At 31.6% G+C, this 19,656-nt stretch overlaps 1 protein-coding gene across 1 annotated transcript in view; it reads left to right on the top strand.

The window, feature by feature from the left end:
• Positions 1–19,656, top strand: part of LOC146997128 (uncharacterized) — a 55,773-nt gene that overhangs the window by 3,004 nt on the left and 33,113 nt on the right. The window contains exon 2 of the mRNA XM_085817813.1: positions 9,561–9,749. The gene's annotated coding sequence lies outside the window, so the exon portion shown is untranslated. The remainder of the gene's footprint in view (positions 1–9,560; positions 9,750–19,656) is intronic.

Below are 19,656 nucleotides of genomic sequence, written 5' to 3'. Positions count from 1 at the left end.
CCAAAAAACCATGTCATATTTAAGAAAGAATTTTAGGAAGAAGCTCTATAAATAGAAAAGAAATAATGCATAATTTTAATATTAATAATACAATAAACTTTGATCTTAATTTTTGTACCTTAACCGAATAAAATCGAATTACCTTAATTTTTTTTCCTAATGTAATTAACGAAAACTTGTGAAAATATTTCATTCAAATTAAACCGTCCTGTGAAAAGTATAGCATTTAATTCAGTTCAGAATGAAATGCTGTTTAAAAATATGTTGTTTTCACATACTTAGGACTCTGAAGTGTTGTAGAAAAAGAAAATATATACATTTATATGTATATTTGCGACGTAATTACAAAATATTTACACCAGAACGCGTCAAATCCCATAGAACTCAATGGTAAATGACCCAATTTTTTGGTCACCACGTAGGGATCGCCGGTGCTTCAGAGCAGGGTACGGAGAAACTTGTTTAGGGTGACTCCATCTTACTTCCTACCTCCATGTTTTTTACCGCTTAGCCGCTGTTGAGCCTTGTGCCTACATGAAAAGCTTGAGAATTGGATGACTGACGCTTGCTTAATGTACAGCTTTTACTCCATTATTTATTAATTTTTATTTGTCTAACTAATTATTTATTTTTTCTGATATTTGAACTTTTTCAAAGGAACAATGTCTAGAAAGTTTTGCGAATCCAAAATAAATGATTAAGTCTTAGATGAGATACGTTCTACCAATCAAAAAATTTTTTTTCACGTTTAGAATGTAACATATGTAAGTTGTTATGCATACTGCTTATCTCAACTATTCTTATCTCAAAAAATGCTCAATTTTTTTTTCTCTTTTGAAATCAATAGAAATTTTTTTTATGAAACTAACCCCAGTAAAACATAGAATTTTATGTTTGAATGTTAGCTTCAAGAATGGAGCTAACAAACAAGTTATAATCCTTCACAGGAGCATGCAAACTGTCAATGACCTTCTGTAAGATTGCTGGTGACTTCTCACTAGTCAAAAGAGTCCGCCAAGCGGTAAAGTCGTGGAACACTGGAAGTTCAGTCAGAGTTTCCAATCCCGCAGACGGGCTGACTGCATGGGCCTTTTCGTAGTTTTCCCCATGTGTAATTTGTACATGAGCCAGTATCTCTTAGAAAGACTTCCACGAAGGCATCCCTCTACTCAGGCAGATAGCTCTCGAGGCTTTGCTGTGCTCACATACACTAAACCAAACCAAACTCACTAATCAACTTGATGTTCAGTAACAATAGAATAAGGTTAAAGGTTGAAACCTTTTATTCAAGAGTACACCTTGTGCTTAACATATAGACTACTGCTTGTGATGTTATGTTACGTAGAAGTAAAGGAGCCACCTAATATTTACCTGAAGTAAGTACACATTAGCTCTAAACACAAACTAGAAAAACAACAACATTCCGGCGTCTTCGAGTCACAATGAAATTGTGACTCCAGCCAACACCGCAAGTTCTGCACCGTCGGGCGTTAAATTAAAATGCATTACATTACATGATATATATAGCGATACATAGTTGTACATGTATATGTTTTATGGCATTATTTATTGTAATGGTACAGGCATCATCTTTCAGGACATTGCATATTGCAGTAGATAAAGGCATGATGTAGATGATGTTCTTTTAGGGCGTGTTTGCAAACATGATCTGTTTACATGAGTGTTTGCTATCAAAATTAAGTTAGCTATAAAATTGTTTACAAAGCTTACTTCATTCTGCATATTTATGCTTACTGCTTACATTTAAATATTGTTGTACAGATGTGCTGATACTTTAGCTACTCAGTATTGACGAATGAGTTGCTAAAGTTTCAGCACAACCATACAACAATACTTAATTGTTGTGTTGATATTTTAACAACTCAATCGACAAAATATTGAGTTGCTAAAGCATCAGCACAACCAATAAACCTAAATTTTCAAGGTAATAAATAGAGGATTTCAAGATTAGCCTAACAGGCCTTTTCAGAAAATTAACTTACTGGTGCACTTAATGCAACGGCTAAACCCTGACAGCAAAAGTTGACATAGCCAATTCTCGCAATTCCTTTCAATCGCAAAAGCTTCGCCATAAATACTCTTCACTCATTTGCATTCTAAACATGTTTACTTACTAACTTATTTACATCCGGGTGAGGAAGCGGAAAGTAGAATTGACAGTACAGGCTGAAATAATACATAACAGGATAGTATTTTCTCCCTCCTTCCAGCATGCCTTCGCGGTGTAATGGTTAGCACACTCGGCGCGTATTCGAGAGGTTCAAGTTAAGAGTCCAGGCAAGCACATTGCTAAATTTTCATATCTCCTGCATGATGCCTGAACTAAAAAAAAGGTGGTGGATGATGATTCTTCTCCACCAAGATTTGACGACTGGGTCCCCTAATACCCAGTGGCCTTTAAAAGGGGAAGTAAATAAGGTATTTTCTCCCTCCTTCTAGAATGCCTTCATGGTGTAACGGTTAGTACAATTGGCTCGTATTCGAAAGATCCAGGCTCGAGTCTCGAAGAGGGCATTGCTTATTTTTCCTTTCTCCCGCATATATATATATATATATATATATATATATATATAATAATTTATTTCCTAAACAGTATTGATTAATTGATTATATTATCTCCTAAGTTTAATTAAAGTAGAATTATTTTAAAAGCGTGCATCCATACTGGTAAGTTATATTTTGAAAGATGTTTTGAAGTAATTTGAAAGCAAAATGTTAATAATGTTTTAACGGGGACTGGAGTTAAATCATCATGAAGAATAAAATTTCAATTGTAAAAGGAAAAATTAAAACATGTAATCATTGTCATTGATCGGAAATTAGTTGACTTTTCAAGGGGAACAAACCAACTCCCGTTCAATGAACAATAATTGATAAAAATACGTAAATACGAAAGTGTTTCGTCTTTACTCGAGTTATAAGTTAAAGGCAAACCGGCAATTCTAGTCAGGCCAAATATTTCCGCGAATAGAAGGAATTATGAACCAATGCTGATATTCAAAGAGCTTATTCTTATGAAGCATTTTAGTCAATTCAATTTGGAGTAAAAATCAATTACTGTAGAGAAATCCTATTTAACTCGAGTAATCGTCCCCGACACTTTCATGTTTATGCATTTGAGTACCATATTATTTGTAGAAATTAAACATTGGTAATTGTCATTATGAAATCGAATTCAAAGTAAAGTTGAAATAAACATACAAGATTATAAAAAAAGATAAATAATGCAAAATTTGTAAAAACAAATCAAAGACAATATAAAAATAATATAAAAAATAATATAGAAAATAATATATAATAAGAACAGTGAATGTACAGGAAGATATAAAGGCCAGAAAAGGTATTAAGTAACTTACATTCTTTCTAGTGGGGGAGTTGGCAAAGTGTTCTCTTCGTGTCTGACTCAGAAGTGTAGGGTGTCCGAAAATTCTTAACGGCAGTAGGGGCTTTGAATAATATCAGTCGGTAAAACTTGAAGCAATTTATGGTAGTGGGTGGGACTTGGAATTCTTGAGGGATGTATTTTGTGGAGTTCTTATCTGAGAGACACCATCTGTTAAGATTTTTTTGAAAATACTAGTGAATGGAAATTAATTAATTTCTGGCTAATTGTCGTGTCGCAATGATTAAGAATTTAAGAAAGGAAAAAAGCATTTTCACTGTCCAAGAGCTAATAGACAGTTACTTAATACCTTTTCTGGCCTTTATATCTTTATGTACATTCACTGATCTTATTTATATTATTTTCTATATTATTTTTTATATTATTTTTATATTGTCTTTGATTTGTTTTTACAAATTTTGCATTATTTATCTTTTTTTATAATCTTCTATGTTTATTTCAACTTTACTTTGAATTCGATTTCATAATGACAATTTCCAATGTTTAATTTCTACAAATAATATAGTACTCAAATGCATAAACATCAAAGTGTCGGGGACGATTACTCGAGTTAAATAGGATTTCTCTACAGTAATTGATTTTTACTCCAAATTGAATTGACTAAAATGCTTCATAAGAATAAGTTCTTTGAATATCAGCATTGGTTCATAATTCCTTCTATTCGCGGAAATATTTGGCCTGACTAGAATTGCCGGTTTGGCTTTAACTTATAACTCGAGTAAAGACGAAACGGTTACAGCCGAAAACATCGCGGCAAAAACATCGCGGACGAAAACATCGCGGAGAAAACAACGCAAGGCGAAAACATCGCAGTTCTAAAACATCGTGGTACAAAACATCGTCGTCGAAAATAAAGCGGTTCAAAAACTTCGCAGTTTAAAAATATCGCCGTCGAAAATATCGTGGTAAGAAATAAAGTATCTATTAATCATCGCATGACGATAACATCGCAGACATGCTTTTTTCAGGCTTTAATAACTGTAAATGGATATTCCCATAATGATTTGTGAGCGCAAGTGATGTAAGGAAGGATAATTTTTACTTTCACATTTTTTTATTAACTAATAAATTTTTGCTGAAAAAATAAGAAGGAAACTTAAGCATAGAAAATTAAATGCAACTTAATAGATTATACTTTTTATGAAAAATTACCTGTAAAATCTTTATTAAAAATAATTTATTATGGTCTTTGTTAGTTAACTATGTCGATTTAAAATTCTATTAAGTGCTATAAGTTGCATTAATTTTCTATACTTAAGTTTCCTTTTTATTTTCTCAGCAAAAATGTATTAATAAAAAATATGAAAGTAAAAATTATCCTTCTTACCCTCTTGCGCTCACGAATCATTATGGGAATATCCATTTACAGTTATTAAAGCATGTCTGAAAAAAGCATGTCTGCGATGTTATCGTCATGCGATGATTTGTAGATACTTTATTTTTTATCACGATATTTTCGACGACTATGTTTTTAAATTGCGAAGTTTTTGAACCGCTTTATTTTCGACGACGATATTTTGCACCACGATGTTTTAGAACTGCGATGTTTTTCTCTTTGCGATGTGTTCTCCCACGATGTTTTGTAGCACGACGTTTTCGCCTTGCGTTGTTTTCTCCGCGACGTTTTCCTCCGCGATGTTGTCGGCGGACACCAGACGAAACACTTTCGTATTTACGTATTTTTATCAATTATTGTTCATTGAACGGGAGTTGGTTTGATTCCCTTGAAAAGTCAACTAATTTTCGATCAATGACAATGATTACATGTTTTAATTTTCCTTTTACAATTGAAATTTTATTCTTCGTGATGATTTAACTCCAGTCCCCGTTAAAACATTATTAACATTTTGCTTTCAAATTACTTCAAAACATCTTTCAAAATATAACTTACCAGTATTAACCAGTAACTTACCAGTTATAACTTACCAGTTTTTAGAATTAAAATAAGCAGTGTGGCCAGTATTCCCTTTCACCTCCCTTTGTCACACTGATACAAAGGCACTTCCATTTCTTGCGTAAATATAAAAACAAAGATACACATACATGTATATGTATGTGTATCTTTGTATACCTATATACAGTATAGATTCACACTTTTAAAATAATTCTACTTTAATTAAACTCGGGAGATAATATAATCAATTAATCAATACTGTTTAGGAAATAAATTATTATTAACTAACTTTGCAGCAATTGCGCAAGTAATAATAACTTGTATTCGCACTAAATGGATTTAAGATCATACAACATTATATATATATATATATAAAACCTAATGACTCTACAGTAAGAACTAAAGATTCGTATAAAATTCTATATAGAGTATAAAATTCTAAATTTAAATCAAGTTGGCTCAGTCTAGACCAGTGATTCTCACCAGCTTTTTCCCCATATACCCTTTCCACCATTGCTAAATGATCATTCAACCTCTCCTTCCCAAAACTTGAAAAGTAGATATGTGTTTGTTTAAATACGGATTATTTTTTAAGTAAATTAAACAAGTATCAAACATGTTGGTAAATACCAAAATTTGAATAAATGTTCTTTTTTGTATTCATAAACTAAATCTAAATACTTAATACGTAAAGAAAAGGTGGACTAAATTACTCTCTGAAACTTTGAAATTCCCCTTAGGGCTATTCCTCCTGATTGAGGACCCATAGTCTAGCCAGAATTCGTTTTTAATAGTGACTAAATATACAGATAATTTAATTTGTCCCACTTTTCTTATACTAACTTTTGTCACAGAAACTTCGGATTACGTGCATGTTTTTTGAAAATAAAAGACACAAATTTAAAAAAAAATATATGTTTAAAATTTGATGTTGAATTCAAAAACAGTTATTTGGTAGCCAGACCTAATAAACCTAAGAGATCAAATTTGAAGTACACCTTACTTGTTCTTACTAACTTCTGCTTAATGAATTAGAATTATTCTTAGAAAAGAACCTTAAAAACTGGTGAAACATTTCATGCTAGAAAACAAGATATTAGAAACTTTGAACTCATTCAATAGAAGAAAAAAGTTATTCAAAACGTAACTCCATAACAAAACATTTTTTTTCTACTTGATCGTCAACACATGAGGCTTTTAAGAAATACCTCCTACAAGATATGTGGCCACTATTTCTGTGCTGTCAGAATATGAAATTCGTATAAGGAAATCAATGCACTTCGAGGAGAAGAAAATGACCTTAATTTGATAGTTTTTCTACCTAATAAATTTTTACATGTTATGAGTTTCTTTTTCTTAATCTAGGCGAAATAATATTCAACACATAATAACAGCATAAAACCCACAAAAGAAGTGTTCCAGTGAATTTTCAGTTTCTAAATGCTGTTTAAATTTGCTTCAATCAAAGTTTTTGTATATAAATAATTACGGTAAATTGAAATGAACTGTTTTTTAAGCGTTTACAGTTAATCGAGTAATATAATATTTTTATTGAAATAAAAATTATTTTTAATGTGCAAGATTACTTTTCTTACAACGCTGGGCTCATGGTTCTTAAATCCTCTTGTTGCTAAGTTCAGAAACCTGTGTTATTAAAATTATTCGAATAGTTTAACTTTTATTACGGTTTCATATTTTTCATTTTAACTTTCACATGGTTGCGTTTTCAACCATATGAAAGTTAAAATGAAAAATATTACTTGTACGTAAATTTTAATATATGTAATAATTTAATGTTTTTAGAAATAGTTCAGTAGTTTTACTTTTAAACAATGGCTTTGATATAACAAGCATGTTTAATTAGTTCATCAAAAAGTTGTTAGAGACACTATCAAATCAGGAACTAGCATATTTTTCCACTCTGCAGTTTTACTGCAAAAACAGTGAATTATCCCTTTAAAAATGGTTAAAAAATATTTAATTCCTTTCATTTTCCAATTATTGAAATTTTTAAAATAATTGAAATTCTAACTAAATCCTTAGACAAAAGGTTATTCAAGAACTATACTAAAGAAATGTAAGAAAGGGGTTAACTTCAGTTACAAGCGGAATTTCAGATAATGTTATTTTCTAGTAGGTAACTAACAAAAAACATTTAAAATCCTCTTTAATTGTTCTCCTGCCACACCCTCCCTTCTGAGGCCTTCTTTGGCGCCCCAGGTTCCATAGGGAATAAAGCAATTAAGCAAGGCTCTCCTCTCTTTAACTGCTTTTTCACACAGCTGGGGGCAAAAGAAAAGGAAGGCAATGGTTTCCTGCCTGAATAGCCAGCGGCCAGTTAGAAAACTACATGACAAAAGCCCACAAGACGAATGCCCACTTAAAACCAGCACACATTTTCAGGAAATCCAAAATAACTATGACTTCCTGAAAAATTTTACGAGTAATTATTATGATTAAAAAAATTAAATTTCAAGTGGGAATGAAATTAATTTATGTAAAATCCAAGTTGTCAAAATTTAACTGGATTATTTGAAACCATGCTTTTTATTCACCATTAAAACGGTGTTTGCGCTTAATCATAATAGAATACTGTACTTTTATTTTTTTTCGTTAAAATGAAAGTTCGGCTTTAATTCTCCATATTAAATTCATATAATGCAAAATTTTCTGTAGTGTTAAATTATTCATAAATTATTCTCTGTATATGATGAAAATTTACATACATATTATACTCCTTATAATTTTGTAGAATTAAAATAAGCTGTGTGGCCAGTATTCCCTTTCACCTCCCTTTGTCACACTTATACAAAGGCACTTCCATTTCTTGCGTAAATATAAAAACAAAGATACATACATGTATATGTTTTTAATTATATTATTTTGATTGACTCTCTGTACTATATATATATATATACGAATTTAATTCAGCCGGAGACGAAAATGAAATGTGTTCCGCTACTTAAATTTATTGTTCAATTATTTCTTATTCATTTATTTTTTATTTTATCTCTATTCATGACGTATATATCGGTGTGGGTTTTTGTTAGTGTGGACTTTTATCAGCGTGCCCTTCTATCTATGTGGGCTTTTATCTGTGTGGGCTTTCATCAATGTGCGCTTTTATCGGTGTGGGTATTAGTCGCGTGGGCAATTATCCCAGTGGGGTCATTTTTGTGGGCTTTTGTCGTGTGCACTTTCGTCCTTTTGTCTGGTCACCGCATGGACTTTATGTATTTCCTTCACAATGCATTTTGCTGTGAAATGACAAACATTGTACAGTTAATAATTAAAAATAAAAGTATGTTTTGACTAACAAAACTAAAGAAAGGAATATTTATACATGATTAATAAAAATTAATTATTCATGTAATATTATATCTAGAGTAAGGTACCATCCTTATACTCATTATTGGAATTGTCGTATATTGATACTTTGATACCCCCCTTACTTTGTTTAAAAATTTGAAATTAGATTCCATTTACTCAAAAACCAGTATTATATTTATTTGTTCCATCTGCTTAGTTACACTTAAGTGCTTAAAGTTCTAGTCATTGTACAAGGCATATATAATAAATATGTTTTTCTCCTATCTAAAATATCTATTTGTAAAATATCTTTTGAAGTAAATCTTTTAATTATAATAATGATTAATCTTTTATGTGGTAAGATTATGTAAATTATGTATGGATATTAGATTTAAGTGACTGAAATTTAAAAATTTCAATGGGAAAGTGGTGTTTACTTGGAATATTCCCATGATTCTCGAGTTACCTGGAGTCTTGTTAGACAACAATGCTGCATAAATGTACTAGACCGTTTGGCAGATGAAGCTACTATGTATTTTTCTGCATTACATGGAAAATAGAGGTGTGTTCTTATACCTGTTACCCATCATCTGGCTTGTAAGTATGAATAAAATATTAAGATACTTATTTATTGATCTATTATTTATTGAAAAATATTTTTATGATATAAATCCAGATGTATTGCATAGTTACAAGAACTATCTATTAGTTTTCATGTTAGTTCTAAGCTTTATTGTAAATTTTATTTTTTTACTTTGAAAAAGAATAATTGTGATGAAATATTATATTCTGGACGATTATATATCTCTAAACCACAGAATTTCTAGCAGCAATTTGCCATCAGTGTCAACATTAAAAAATCATTATACTGAATAATTCACCTTATAGCTGTAAACTGCTAATATTTTGATACAATTGGACATATTATTTTAGGATATGTCTCTTAATCTTCTCTTAACTCGTTCCATACTCAAATCATCCCCTTAGAAGCTAAGATTGAGAATACTCGTCTCCTCAAGCAACAATTGGATGCTGTACGAGTCGCATCGGACATGGACCAGCATACACCTCTTACGGCAAAAGCAAACTGTGATACATTGAAAGTACTGGAGCCCCTTAAGGGTAAGTGTGTTTTTAAATATCTCAGTATGCTAAAAAAACCCTTAGATAGCCTTGCTAATGCTTTTAATGATAATTTTAAGTTAAATATAAAAAGAAAACAACATGAAATCTCGGATAATTCAAACGCTAATTCTAACCACGAGGATGGTAAGCCCATAAGGCATACATACGTATAGTATATTTTTCAGTTGCAATACCTTATTACCACTGAGAATTTTTTGCGATTCCCAGGACGCCATAATACAGTCAAAAAGTCATTAATTCAGACACCCATAATCCGGAATGATCTATAATCCGGACCTCAAAGCTAGAAACTTTCTGCGCATGCGTCGCGTTTACGTGTGCTCGTAAGACCTTTACGGCTGTGACTTTGCCTGTGCACATGCGCATAATACGTTTACGCATGCGCGTTTAACGTATAACGGACGGTATAAGCTGAGCTAAAATTATCTAATTCAGTTAATGTTGCAGATTGCGTTGTTCCTTAATCTTCGAATTGGATCAGGCTTATTATTTTTTGCAGACTGTTAGAGCAATTTTATAAAAGTAAGCTTGAACTTTCGATTATGTCAAACAGAATTTCCGATATATATTTACTAATATGTACAGGATCTACAAAGCAAAAGTATGTTTCGAAGTCCATTAAACAAAAAGTGGAATTGCTGCAAAAAATGGAAAAAGGCATATCCTTTGTTTCTTAACCATTCCGAAATCTGTTTATCAATTTCATGCTGCTCTGCGGGGGGGGGGGACATCGCAGCGCGCAATGAACTGGAAGTTGATTTATCAGCACTATCCTTATCTTCAGGGCAAATGTTTTTATTTTATTCGGCTTATAATTCCTTACTAAATGTAGTATTTCATCTCGATGTATTCCGTCTTTGATATGATTTAAATCAAATTCCTTGTCATTATAAATATCACAAGTACACATCAAATAGTTTTCTGGTTGCAATTTTCTAATTTCGACTATGCTTAATGTATGCTTTACGCATGTGCTTGTTGAAAGAAATGTTTAATAAAGTAAACAAATAAATATTAAGCTTTTTTTTGTAAATTTTGATACCCTTTAGATCATAATTGTTCTTTATTTCATAAATAACGGTTTCATATTTTTAATTGTATAATTTCTGCATGCCATCTTACCAGATTTAAACTGATGATCTATAATCCGGAATCGCCAAAGTCCCGACGAGTCCGGATTAACTACTTTTGACTGTATTTACAAAAATTCTGTGGAACCCAATAAGTACTGCGCAAATCCGACACATGCGTGAGTGAAACTGTCAATTTTTTCTTTTGTACACTTGCAGTTTTAGGTCACTACATTTAATTTCTAATTTTAAGACATAGAACAATGTGAACATTTTAAATAAGTAACAGATGAAATGACAGCGTTACGTGCAAAGCAAGAAAAATGAACGTTTCTATTATAAAATGAAGGCGTCGAAACGGATTCATTTTTTTTTTCTTTGTCTGTATTGCCATATCTATTTTAAGATGTATTGTATTATGTAAAAATATTTGGTAATTGTAAAAGTATTATAATAAATTAAAGAAATATCAAAACTGCTAAAATTCTAGGCAACCCCCTGCTGCAAGTCCAGCGACTCCAGTTTAAGAAACCCTGGTATAGACAGACAACCCGGCGAAATTACGCCCTAATTGAGATACAGACATAAAACTTATATCAAAATGATGGGGCATGCATTTGCAGTTGAAAGCAGCAAAACGCATCAAAATGGATCATTAACTTTCGAGTCGTGTGATTTTGATGCGGCTTGCTGCTTTCAAAAGCATTTTCCTACAACTTGCATCCTATTTGAGATGCAGATATAAAATTTGTGGAGCATGAAATTGCTATTGAATGCAGAAAACCGCATCAAAATCGGACAATCGGTTCCCGTGTAAAACAGATTTTAAAAAACTGTAATTCTTAGAGATGCATCAAATTTCATTGCCATGAAAAATATATTTCGTCCTCTGGACCCTGAAAACGATACTAATTATGTCCAGAATGCAGTTAACACTGTAAATCAACGAAGCACTTCAAGTCAAAATTTACCTACACCACCACAACCAAAAGTTGTTCTTCCAGTCAAAAATTCTACAATGATATAACCAGGGCAAACAAGTCCACAATACCAATTTTAAATCATATCAAATCCGAAGAACACAGGAAAAGGCCTAAAACCATCCTCAGAGACATACAATAAAGGTTTTTGATAAACGTTTAATTACTGTAAAGGCCCTTATTTTTGCAGGCCGTAATTTTCACAAAAATGAATATATCGGTGATTTCGCGAGTTGAAAATTTCACGAATTTTATATGAACAGAACAGAAAGTTGAAAAATTTTAAAAGTACTTAAGTAAAGTTGGGGGAAAAAAAAAGTATTTCGCAAAGCTTTGATTTTTGCGATTACGACGAGCTCACGAAAATAAGGGCCTTTACACCAGTTTAAAAAAGACCCAAAAAACTAATTAATTATTCTTTAACTAATTATTGTAATATACCTAATTGCCTAGCTTAGCACCAAAAATTGGGAAAATTAAAACCACTACTAAACCCCCGGATAGCTGTTCCTGTAGTTTTAAATTGTCTCCAAAGTCGTGAAACGATGCTGTGAGCAATTCCGATCTCTGCAGCCACACTTGTCACACGGCGGCCTTCCTCCAACTTCCCAATGACCTCGGGTAAAAGCATCCAGATGTCATCTAACAGATTGATTATTCGCCATTTCTCGCCGAGGCAGCAACTCAGTGTGATTTTAACTGCTATACGGTGTGCAATCTCTTTGCCAGAAATACTGATCTTTCACCGAGAACATGCTTTATACAACTCAGACACTCCCCCATTATGTCTACCTGCATATCTGCGCAAGTGCTACCGTAGATCACCTTACTTAATCTCGGGATTGGTCTTTCTGTCCGCTCTGCCTCTTCGTTCAGCTGATATGCTAATTTTTCGACTTCGTCCTTAATTTTTGCACACCAGTGTATTTCACGTGCTATACACAGGATAAGGTACAACCCAGGAACCTGGAAATGATGTGTGTCTTTGTACCCTTCTAAAGGAGTATGGATTGAAAACAGCCTAGGCCTTCCCCGTAGCACACTGTAAATCACACTTCACCCAATAGGATTACTCCTCTGCCAGCCAACAGAAGTTCAACAAGCTCCCGCCTACCACCTGACTACTGAACCATTCAGCCTTGAATACTCGAGAAAAGGGGGAAGAAAAAAGAAGAAAAGGGCTTTTACTTCTCTCTCCGCCCCCGATTGCCTCTGCTGCTCACACTCCAACTAGCTCTAGGTTTTAACTTCAAAACTCATCATCTTATATTTGCTGCAAACTCTGCCATTACTACTGATTATAATGTCACAATTGCTTTCATTTCATTTCACTGCCATAACTGCTCTTCGAATTTTTATTTTTACGAACTTCAGCAACATTATTTCTTTAACATTCGTAAAAGTATTAACTTACTACACTGGGATAAGGCTATGCCCAGGAACCCACTACAACTGAACATTAGTTCATCGAGGAAGGGCATACTCTAAATGAAGCTGCAGATGTCCAAATAAAAAAGGAAAAGAAAACCTATTCACAATAAATTGTTTCAACAAAGGAAACGATTGTGTGATTTTAGATGACAGTCGGAGAGTATTAGTATCAAATATTTTATTTCATCATACCACCAACAAATATTTTCTTTTGTTTCAGAAGCCCATCAAAAACTTACATGACAGCAAATGCAAATCTAGTATAAATAACGTTTATGTTGCTAAAATAAATTCTGATTTCCAAAGATGGCCTGTTTCTCGCATTGTTGGTAAATCATGGTTGATGGGCATTAAGAATGGTCTTTCCTCTAATTCACTGGACACACACAAATTAGCAGCACGTTGGTGTTAATTCTTTTTAATTCTGTATTAAAATATACAACTTTAAACTTAGTTGACATATGCGGCATTTGAAGTGCAAATAATAAAAATTTTTCTTAAATACTATGCTTTGTTGCTTATCTTTTAGAAATTTAAAGACCTGGAATTCTGCAATTCTGAGTAAAAAATGAAAATAAAAAACAATTAACACCAACAAAAACTTGTGGTAACATGACAGACAAATTATTACAAATACTACAAAAGATCATGCCTTTTCATTTTATTTAACCATATGTTAAAGCAGTATTCTTTATTAGACCTGGAAAAGTTAGAAACAGGAATATATTTTACTACAAAAACTACACGACAATTTTGAAATTAGAAGCTTTTCTGTATGAATTCCACTCTAAAACAATGCAAGTGCAGTCTTGACGATAAGAAAGTCAAATTTATTGAAATTTAAATTTGTATTTCCATTTTAATTTTCATTTTCCTAAAAACATTTGTCAACTTTGCAGGATTTCATCTTCAAGTATATATGTACAGACATTTAAAGTTCTGATGTATTAACATCTCGTGGAAATACACCTATCCCTCGATTTATACAGTACTTACCTGTTTTACATGATTTCAGTTTTACACAGTTTAAAAATTAACAGATTTCAAAAACTTAGTAAAATAGTATTTGCTGCATAAATGCAAATACATACATTTGAAGTCATTTTTTAATCTCATTTCTTTGGTAACACTGGTGGCAACAACAAGGATGGGGATTCCCCGTGTTAGGAGAATCTCAATAGTATGTATATGTATTTCATAACAGTAAAACTTTAAATTATATGGTTCACGCAAACTAATGCAGTATCAGTATTTTAGCAGCAAGGATTACATCATTTTTATCTACATATCTGAATGTTTACTAGCAAGTTTTCAACATTTATAGTTTTTGTGGCATTTTTTATAATTTATGTAAATTTTTTAAAGTATTATAATGCCAAAACGATTTTTAAAAAAAAATCAAAAATGAAATTAGAAGCAAAAATTAAAATATTAGATCATCTATGTAATAGAGAAGGAGTAACAAATGTTGCTAAATTTTACTCCATGAATGAAGCCACAATAAGGACAATTAAAAAAAAAATGAAGACTCTACTAGAAAAAGAATTAGATATGGGTAGAAGACGAAAATTTAAAATGGATTCCAATTGATACTGATGCTATTAGAAACAAGGCTTTAAAAATTTATAAAGCACTTAAGAATCGGTCACTATCGACTTTGTCAGATGAAAAAAAGGTATCTTTTTCCACAAGTCATGGTTGGTTTGAGAGATTTAATAATATTTAAACAAAGGCATTCTTTACATAATCTAAGATTGAAAGGAGAAAGTGCATCTGCTGATTCGAATGTAACAACAATATCCAGCAAAATTTGCTGAAATCAATTGCCACGATCTCCTACATTTCTGATCAGATCTTCAATGCTGACGTGTCTACGTTGTTCTGAAAAAAAAAAAAAATACAGTCAAAAGTCGTTAATCCGGACTCGTCGGGACTTCGGCGATTCCGGATTATCGATTTTTCCGGATTATAGATCATCAGTTTAAATCTCGTAAGATGGCATGCAGAAATTCTAAAATTAAAAATATGAAACCGTAATTTATGAAATAAAGAACAATTATGATCTAAAGGGTATCAAAATTTACAAAAAAAAAAAGCTTAATATTTATTTGTTTACTTTATTAAACATTTCTTTCAATGTAAGTTGTTTAAGTTGCTTCATTTTATGTGATACTAATACTTTCTCTTTAATTCTATAAACAGACATAATTTCTTTTCAGTTAAAGAGTTCTGCTGTTCAAGTCCCGTTAATTGCTGTGCCGAGAATACCGACTAACTGGTCAATGGAAATTTTTTCGTTTTCACTAACCTCTCTGTCACATTCTTCATGTCTTTATCCATTTTTTTCAGCAATTTCACTTTTTGTTTGTTGGACATTGAAACATACTTTCGTTTTGTAGATCCTTTGGAAGTTCCAGCATCGGAAATTCTATTTGACATAATCGAAAGTTCAAGTTTACTTTTATAAAATTGCTCTTACAGTCTGCAAAAAATAATAAGCGGGATCCTATTCGAAGATTAAGGAACAACGCAATCATTAACATTAACTGAAATAGATAATTAGATAATTTTAGCCTACACCGTCCGTTATACATTAAACGCGCAGGCGAAAACGTATTCTGCGCTTGCTCACACGCATATGCGCAGTAGTCAAGTTCTTACGCGCTCGCGTAAAACGCCTGTGCGCATGTGCAGAAAGTTTTTAGCTTTGAGGTCCGGATTATAGATCATTCCGGATTATAGGTGTCCGAATTAACGACTTTTGACTGTACCTTGCAAATCAGCTAGTGGTCATAAGGTAGTGAAAAGTCATACAATTTTTTTCTGTTGCAATGCTTCAGGCAATTATATAATGAAACCATTGGTTATTAACAAATCAAAAACACCATGTTCATTTAAAGGAACAAATATAAATAACCTTCCCTTTTATTGGATGCCTAACAGGAAAGCACGGGTCACTGCCATAAGGTTCAATGAATGATTTCTTACCATGTTTGTCCCAGATGTCAAAAATTATTTAGGTAAAAAAGGATTGCCTTTTAAGACTCTTCTTTTAATAGATAATGCACCTGGTCATCTTCAAAATTTACAACACAAAAAAGTAGAAATAGTCTTTTTGCCCAAAAAATACAACTTCTTTATTACAGCCATTGAATCAAGTAATATTTTCTGGCTTTTACAACATTGTGTATATCAAACAAACCTTTAGGTATATTTTAGAAAAAATGGAGAATAATGAATCTTACTCTTATGGATGCTTGGAAGAAATTTACAATCTTAGATTGTGTTGGACTGTCATATACTCAGATTAAACAATCAATGCTCAACGCATGCTGGAAAGCAATACGCTGGATGTTGCTAAAGATGAGAATGATAGATTACCATTAGAGTGTGAATATTCTCAGATCACTAAATTGGCTCAAACTGTAGTAGGAGAAGGTTTTGAGGATTTAGCTCAAGCATATATTAAAGGAATAATGGTTGATGAAGAACTAAATGAGGATGAGTTAGTTAACATGATTCATGAAACAAATGAACATGATGAAGACCAATCTGAACCAGCTGCATTCACAGCTAAAGTCATCAGTGTAGGACTTGAATTGGGAAGAAAATTAGGTAATCATTTTTTACAATATGACACAAATGTCGAATGAAATCTCCGATTCCAAGGGGAGCTTAGTAAGTGTTTAAATCTATATACGGATGTTTAAAAAGATTTAGGGGGACAAAAAAACAACAGGCAATTGTTAATTATGGATTTCATCATGAAGTCTAGTCGATGTGAGATCTCCCCTAATTTATCATCTATTGAAGCAGAATTGTATCACGAATACTCAAGTGATGAAAGAGACATCATACCAATCAAGAAGAAAAAACTAATAATTCATGAAAGTGATGTCAGTCCAAAATCAACTCTAAATATGAGAATATTTGTAGAAATTTCCTGTTCTTTCAATTCGAGCCACAATTTTTCATAAATGCTACATACTTTCATTACATTATCAGGTTGCATACTTCTGATGTCTGTGTAATTTATTTAATTGATGATGTAATTTATTTAATTGATAACTAAATATACTCGATTATGTTTTCACAAGGCTTGCTAATGTTTTTTTAAATAACACGAAAATAATCATGCAATGCAATAAAAATAGAACATCATTTTCCTGCCTCAGAATATACTACTAATAACAGGTTGTTTAAAGAGCAAAATATACAAAATTTAAATTAAATAATTATTTCCTTTTACTCAGTTGAATATACATTTAATTCATAAACATGTATATGCAGATAAAATTAGCTATGTCAATAAAGTTCTGCAAAGAATAATGAACGTGATCCTATTAGTTAAGTGTTGCAACTTTATTTCATATGAAATATTTTCTATATAGTCATTCCTTAAAAGTAGTCTCTGAATAATTAAACCAATTAAATTTGTTTCTAAATGTACTTGGGTTAATTGATAAAAGCAAGGCTTTTTTTTAAATGGCAAGCTGATTTTTAATTGATTTCATACTTAGATACATCATTATACATACATTAATAAAATAAATAAAATTCTAATTATGTTAGGGCAGTTTCCATTTTGCTGGTGTTTACTAAAGAAAATTTTACAGATAGCATTTTTAACAAAAACGCTGTTTATGATCATTTAAGATTTAAAAATAAATAAATAAATAAATAAAGAGAGAGAGAGATTATTTTGTAAGTATTCATCAAGAATATTTCTTCCAATTTATGTTTTCGAAGAAACGCCTTTATTACACCAAAGTAAAAAAAAATTATCCCTCTACCAAAACTTAAATCTGTATCGATTAAAAAAGAACAGTAATGCGTATTTAATAAGAACACAGGAATAAATTGTATTAAAACTCAAATCTATTTGTAAATTGTTCTTCTCTAAACTTATGCTTTGAACCTGAAATATTTTGAATGAAATAGTGCTTTTTTATTTATTTTAAGACTTGATCTATTTTAAATTTACCTAAAATACCTAAAATAATTATTTTAGCTTTTCAAGAGTTTCTTTTACATTGCTGAATTTGATGAAGGTGTACAAACGGTGCCAAATTCTTGGTTTTGGGCTGATATGGATAAATGACATATGTAATATGAAAAAATGAATCAAACTGAACAAAATGATTGCATCACATCAAGCCCCAGATTATTGAGAACTTTGGCAATTTCACCGGGTTCTCTAAATTTTTGCATCGACAAGTATGATATTTTCTATAATTATGTGTTCTTGTTGCTCATTTTTCTCACTGTATAATTTAGAAAGCTGAATAGAACATGGAAAATGCTGTTATGAATGACATCAGTACCAAAATATTTTTAAAATATAGTAACATCTCCATTTTTAGTACTTTTATCCATAAATTATTAGTACGAGTTGGTAGTTTGGTTTTTGAATCTTAACATTATTTTAATTACCAGACTAGTTGTTTAAAAATAGGAATGCATGTATTAAAAAATTCAAAAATTAACAATCATATCAGGATATAATATATATTTGCTTTAACATTTAACTGCATTTTTTTTATACAAATTTGATGCTCTCAAAATCTATTCGGTCACCTTAATTTTGCAGTGGAAAAATAATGAAATAGTATAATCCTACAATTCGAAACCATAAAAATTCTATTTGATTTATTTATTGAATAAATTGTTGCAAAATATCTGAAATTTGCAGAATTTTATAAAATAATGTAGCCATGACTGTTAATTTAATTTTACATCAAATATTTCGATAATTATACATGAGCAAATAAATGCTGCTAGAACATTTAGATGTTTAATCTAACATTAAACGATTATTTAATTCATTCTTTTTGCTTTATGTTAAATTATTGTTTATGAGTGATAACGGAAATTTAAAATTTTCAGTGAAAAAGGCATAGAAAAGTTAAAGTTGGCTATGAAGTTTTCAGACATCGAAAAGTGCAGAATTTGGTGCGGAAACAACAACAACAACAACAAAAAAAAAAAAAAAAAAAAAACACCAGCGATTTAAATTCTCCGATTCTTCAGATGAGTAAAAAAAGTAAACAAGTAAAAAACAGTAAAAAAGTACTATAGTAAAAAAGCTAGCAGAGCTGTGCTTGCCATTGCTACCAGAGTGCACACAAGGAAAATATTTTCAACCAGAATTTTCTGCATCTGTTTTAGCTAGTCCTCACTGCAAATCTGAGGACTAATACTCCAAAAGCAGGCTCATCAGAAAGACCCAATAAAGGTTTCGTACTGTTGCATTCCTGTACAGGTTCATGCAATTTGGAGTGATTAACGAGGACACTTAATAAACACACAATGTATTTGCCAGTATTATTCAGGACATCTCCAAAAACATGTTTACAGTCGTCCAAAAACTGCGACAAGCACATTGAAACAATCAGCAACAGA

Source organism: Stegodyphus dumicola, chromosome 5 (genome assembly GCF_044657685.1).
Source record: "Stegodyphus dumicola isolate Sdum_Otavi_A_Nest chromosome 5, ASM4465768v1".
Lineage (NCBI taxonomy): Eukaryota > Metazoa > Arthropoda > Arachnida > Araneae > Eresidae > Stegodyphus > Stegodyphus dumicola.
Note: the sequence above shows the minus strand (reverse complement) of the source record. Positions and strands in the feature narration are given on the sequence as shown.